Source organism: Cupressus sempervirens, chromosome 10 (assembly GCF_028749045.1).
Source record: "Cupressus sempervirens isolate cs-2001-9-10 chromosome 10, ASM2874904v1, whole genome shotgun sequence".
NCBI lineage: Eukaryota > Viridiplantae > Streptophyta > Pinopsida > Cupressales > Cupressaceae > Cupressus > Cupressus sempervirens.
This window is the reverse complement of record NC_143127.1, coordinates 675,738,246-675,744,664: the sequence shown is the minus strand read 5'-3', so window position 1 is coordinate 675,744,664 and position 6,419 is coordinate 675,738,246. Positions and strand designations below refer to the sequence as shown.

The 6,419-nt window shown below is 32.0% G+C and overlaps 1 pseudogene; it reads left to right on the top strand.

Moving 5' to 3' along the window:
* Positions 1-3,655: 3,655 nt before the first annotated feature.
* On the top strand, positions 3,656-5,176 carry LOC149535624 (large ribosomal subunit protein uL30y-like; annotated as a pseudogene).
* The last annotated feature ends 1,243 nt before the right edge of the window (positions 5,177-6,419 follow it).

Here is a 6,419-nt window from a genome sequence, read left to right as displayed (position 1 = left end):
CCCTTAAAACCATAAACTCATAATAGAAACAAGAAATAATAGAAAATGCAAGAACAAAATATGGATTTCTTATTTGTGCCACAAATGCAGAATTATAGAATTCACAAGTATAATATCCTAACCTACATGGACACCTTCATTATAGTAATCTATAAGACAAGCTACCAACTATCAGCCAGAGTTGTTCTAGACAATGTTCAGGCCTTTCTTAAATATGCAATTTTATGCCACCTAGGAAGGTTATAGATGTTCAAAATTAATACCTAGGGCTGAAAAACCCTAACAATACATATAGGGTCAGCTAAATATATCTTTAACAAATTATTTTAGAAATTTTGGTAGCCCAATTTTAAAAGGCCATAACTCTCGAACCTTATACTGATTGGCTATTATAACCACTTTTCAAAAACACTAGCTCCTAATCTATAGGATTGGATTAGTGCAAGGTCCCTTCCATCAAGTTTTCATACCTCATTCGATTACTCTAAGGCCTCTAATGGTGAACATGAAGATTTTTCTACAAATTTTTTATCAAAAATCCAAAATAATTTCTTTGATACTTAAGATCGAGCAATGATATCTTTATGGTAGGCTTATAACTCTAAAATAAACCTTCACGAAGAAAATGAGAACATTCTAAGCTTGTATGAAAAACTTACTAAAAATAGCAAGTACCCATAAATAGTAACCACCCTATCTACTAGTCCTTATTAAAATAGAAAACACTAAAAAGAAAATATTTTTGGGTGATGCAAGATTTCTTTTATACCCAAGATGCTCCTACATTAGTTAGGTCAAACTTGATTAAAGGATTTTTACTTCCAAAATGGTTAGAAAGTAACAATTAGGTTTGATCTATCAAGATGCAAATAACTTTACAAATTCAAATCTTCATTCATCTCAATTATAGGTTCATTGATTGGACTTATTATATTCTCAATCTCTGATCTTCTTGGCAACCCTTCAAGCAATCATACTTCGCTAATCTTCTTAATTTTCCTCTGCTACTCTATTCTTCACATTTTCTTTACAAAATCAGCAATCAACAATGAACCAACCTTAATTAATATCCCTTATGCCTCCTTAAGTAGGTAGCTTTGATCTTTTTCCACTTAAACATCACTGTAGATCCTAGTTTTTTATCAGGTTAAACAAATCTTATCAATATTTATCATTCCTCTCCTTTCTTGACACTTCTAGAAACTTTTCTTTGAAAATTTTCCTTTGATCACTTAGAAAACTCATATTATGCATTAAATACACTAGCTTATCAATCCTTATCATCCATGCACTTTAACCAATCCAAAAATTAAACTATATCGGCCTCTAAACTTGATTCTTCACAAACTATAAAGACATTGACACTCGGTCATCACTATGTCCATCTTCTTGATCAACACTAGGTAGCTCGACCTTTATTTTTTTACCCCACTCATCTTACACTTTCTTTCGCGGTCTTCACTACGCTCGGTCGCTACTACATTTTCCTTATTCATCTTGCTCATCCATAACTAATACTTGGCTATCTCTTAAGTTCCTTAGTCTTTTTTTTTCAATAGCCCTAGTAAAATTGTCACTCGAACAAGCTTAGTGTTTTCTCAACTTCTTGTCTTCTCTTCTATACATCAACTCAACTATTTTCTTCACTTCATATAGTGATTAAACAAAAAATTATCTTGTCAAAGACTAACTGATCAAGTGCCCATTGTAATTCCAATAGACTTTCTCCTCTTTACTCAACAACTTTACTAGTTCATCTATTTAACTCTCTTTTCAAATCTTCTTCATCAATCAATCAATATGGCACTCTACACTATTGGAAAATGTCTCACCAATAAATTTTGGCATCAATGGCAACATAAAAATTGTTCCAATTGTAGTTTCCAACAATTTAGTCATTCTTCAAAGAACTAAAATTTCTCAGAAGAATTATTTAAAATTTTTTATAGATTTTTAAGCTCATTGCTAAAATGCTTAAGAAAGAAGAAATGATTAAATGGACTCATGAGATATTAGAAACTTTTACAAATATCAAAAAGAAAATCAAAGAATCCTCTATTCTCATGTCAAGTGATTTCTCTAATCCCTTTCATGCATTTTCTTTTTCTTCATTTCATACAATAGTTTTTGTTATGCTCTAGAAATAATGATGGATATGAGAAACCTATTACCTTTTTTTAGCTAGACTTTACAATAAATAGATTTGAATTATGACATAAATGAGAAAAACTTGTATGCCTTGGTAAAGGGAGTAAAGTCTTCCAGGCCTTTCTTGGTAAGAAAAGACATAATAACATATGTGCCTAATGCAATAGTAAAGGATTTATTTAGAAAATTAGAGGCTACTATAAGAAGGTGTAGGTGGATTAATCATATTCAATATTTTAATGTAGATATCCAAATCCCTAAACTGGTAAGAGGGAAGAGCCTTGCAAAATTTATGGTAGAATCAAATTTGGAAGTAGTCCAGATGCATCATGTTGAGTTAGAAAAGATAGTGGTGAGTGTCAAACATTGCCTATGGTATAAAGATATATTCTATTATTTACGACATGTGAAATTACCCTAAAATTTTAACTAGATAATCAAAAAGGAATATTAAATATATAAGCATCTAGGTATGTATTAATACAAGGGGACTTACATTGCAAAAATCAAGATAGTATTTTACTTTTTTATTAAGATGTTTACTAGGAAAATATTTTTCTTAAGGAGCTTCATGAAGAGGTTTTTTGTGGTCATTTTTCAGTAAAGACTACAAAACACAAAATACATGTTGGTTATTATTGGTCCCATGTGTTTAATTACTTTACTCATATTCCAAAAAGTGTGAATCTTGGCACAATTTTTTAGGGAAATTGAAATATGAGGGAGCTTTACCTCATAGACCATTTCATAAAGAAGAGCCTTTCCAAATGTGGGGAATTGACCTCATTGGAGAGATCATTGAAAAATTGAGTGGAGGCCACATATGGATCATGATGGCAACAAGCTATTTTACTCAATGGGTAGATGCAATACCTACTAGATAGGCCACAAGCAAAGTGGTGATGAAATTTGTCATGGAAAACATTCTGACTAGGTTTGGGGTTTCATATAAAATAGTGGTAGATAATAGAGAATGTGTTTTAGAGCCAAGGAACTTTCAAAATTTTGTCACTCTTATGGTGCTCTTTTGTCACACTACTACATTTGGGCCTGAATTGTGACAACAGGTCATCATAATTGTGATGACCACCCATTGTCCAAGCAATAGAACCACAAATTGCCTCCTATTAAACAGGTGTCAGATTTTTGTTGTCGCAAATTATGATGAAAAGGGCATCCATCACAATTTTGGTGGATAAAATTGTCATAACTTGGAAGAAGGAAGGGGCAAGAGTTCATGTTGATGTCGTCACAATCACAAATTTATCCCATCATAATTATGATGTCTTAATCTTCCCATCCATCATCGCAATTGTGACATCCATGCGACAATTGTGCTATGGATTCAACATTGATCCATTAGAACTCATAGTCAAAATTGTGACAGTTTTGTGATAGATGTATTGTGCAAGTGATAGCTAGTCATTGGAACATCCCATCACAATTACAATGGCTAGGAAAATTATCAAAAAATAATAATAATTTAGTTTTCTCTCTCATTTCAGATATGAGTTCAAAGGAGGCAAATCTTGTGCCTGAATCAAGTCTCAAGAAGAGGAAAAGAAATTAAGAATGGGAGAATGACAAGAATCAGTAGTTGAAAGTTGCAAAATTAAAAAATGCTATGAACTACAAACTAGTATTTAAGAAAGTTGAGGAATATTCAAGGGAGTATATAGAGTAGGTAATAAATTGCTAGATTTGTGAGTGATGTGCCACCATTCCATCTAGTGTTAAGTGTGTACCTTAGTTTCTTTTTGGTAAGTTTTATATCAATTTATGAGTCACCAAGGAGTATGTGAATCCTTTAATAAATTGTTGAGTTTTTTATCAATGTTTCATCATGCCATCTAGCATTGGGGAATGTACCTTGGTAATTTTCTTGTGTACTTTATGACAAAAATTAGGAATGTGAGGTTATCATATTGAAGAGAAAGGCAAAAATAAAAAGAGGCTTTTATGTTGAGCCAAAAGCTAAGCTACTATTCATTATTCATATATGTGGGTAAGTAGCTAGTCTATAGTATTTATATACCTTCTACTTTCTTGGTCTTTATATAGTGATAGATTCGGTAGACTATTATCTCTCTAGTCTATTTTTCATTAAAAAAGAGAAAAAAAAAATCCTTTATTATAATATATTTACATCTCTTCTATTTTAAATAAAGAGGAACACAAAATTATTAGTCTTCCCCAAATTCTAATATAAGTTTTTAAGTAGTTTTTTTTCATTTATTGAGTTTCTTATTTTTCTTATTTAGTATCAATAATATACATCTAAAGACAAGAACAATTTTGCTACTTTTGCATTTGAGGCAGGTTTAGCTTGATCTGTCTCTTTTGCACTTTTTGTTTCTAATATAGTGGTTAGTGATCGCTTTTGGATGTATATACAATATTCCAGTGATATTGACTTGCTATGGCACTTCATTTCAGATCTTCAATGGTGTGTTTCTAAAAGTGAACAAAGAAACAATGAACATGTTGCATTGGGTTGAGTGATATTTGACCTTTGGGTATGTTCTTGGTCAATTATAAGCATTATGTAGATCTTTTTTTTTCTTATTTCATAGATTCTTGTGTCTATTTTTATTCAATTCTCTTGCTTAATTATTTCTAGATATCCAAATTTAAAAAGCATAAGATAGATGATTTACAAGAGAGGTTATGGAAAGGTTGATAAGCAATAGATTCCTTTGACTAACAACTTGCCTTTTTATGTTAGTCAGTATGCTTTCCCATTGTTTATTTCTTCTACCTTCTTGCTTGTGAATAGTTTTTAGGTAAATATGGCATAATATATATTGAAGATCTTATCCACAATATTGTTACTGTTGGCCCCAACTTTGCAAAAGCAAACAACTTTTTGTGGTTGTTTAGACTCAGTGCTCCATCTGATGGACTGAAGAAGAAACACAACCACTACATTGAAGGTGGTGATGTTGGAAATCATAAAAAGCCATACATTAAGATTAGACCGGTCAAGCATGCCAACATTGTACAATCTGCTCTCAAAGATATTACATAGCCAAGTTTTGATTTCCAATTCCTACTTGAAAGTAGGAAGTTAGAAAACCTAGTTTTGAGACAAAATTAGAAGTTTGGTATTCTAATTTCATTTTTCTAATTTTAAAATAAATGCAAAAAATTTAAAATCTAAATTATGAAAAAGCTAATTTCTATCATCTTCCACGAACCAAACGGAACCTTATGGATCTCTCCAAGAAAACAAATTGTGATAAAATTTGTAGCTACTCAACTTCAATTACTGTAATTACATTTTTGATGTTGGTCTAGGATATGTGGAAGGTTTTACAGTACTACTTTACAAACTTATCCTCCCTTAGTTTTAAAATAAGCAATGCAATAACTCCACTTGACTTGCTTGCCTTGGTGGGCCTTGTGAAACTGAAAAGATTTAGAGTGATGCACACAAATTCATGGGTGACTGGTGCATCTAAAAGGACTCCCCGAATTGGAGTTGTACAATACTAGATGGTTATTACAGAAGAGAAGGTGCTCATATGTTCTAGAGTTTTTCCCTTAAATCCTTGGTGAATAGCATAGCACCTAGCTAAGCTAGATACAAACCCTGTTAAGGATGTGTTTTATTCTGTTTCTTGCCATAGACTCTTGTACTTGCATAATCACTAATGAGAAAATCCTTATGGAGTTTAAGAAGTCCATCATAATGGATTCTCTCCATTCCATACAAAAATGGGTCCCTAATGTTCACTTATGCAATTGGACCGATGTTACTTGTATCCAACAAGAAATAGGGTACAATTGCTTGAGTTGACAGATGTGCAATTAGAGGATTCCATTTCCCCTTCAATTCATAATCTCTCATTCCTCACACAACTCGATCTTTGAAAAACAATAGTTTTCTAGGTTCAATTGCATGGGAAATGGGGAGACTTCAAAGCTTCAAGGTTTTTCTAATCTTTACACCAATATATTATAGGGCTCCAATCTAATGAATGTGATTTCATGTAAAACAAAGAATTGTTACTAGTTGACAATCAATTATCTAGAATAATTCCTTCATAGTTGGGTCTTCTTACAAATCTCCATTTCCTTTCTCTCGACTACAATACCATTTCTGGTAACATCTCTCTATATATTGGAAATATCTCCTACCTAGAAATATTGTGTATTAGAGATACTTCCCTTGAGAGATTATGATTAGTAATTTGCTTGCGAATCAGAACCTGATAGGCTCCCTATCTATTTTACTACTTTGTAGTTCACATTTTGTAATCTTTAATTGA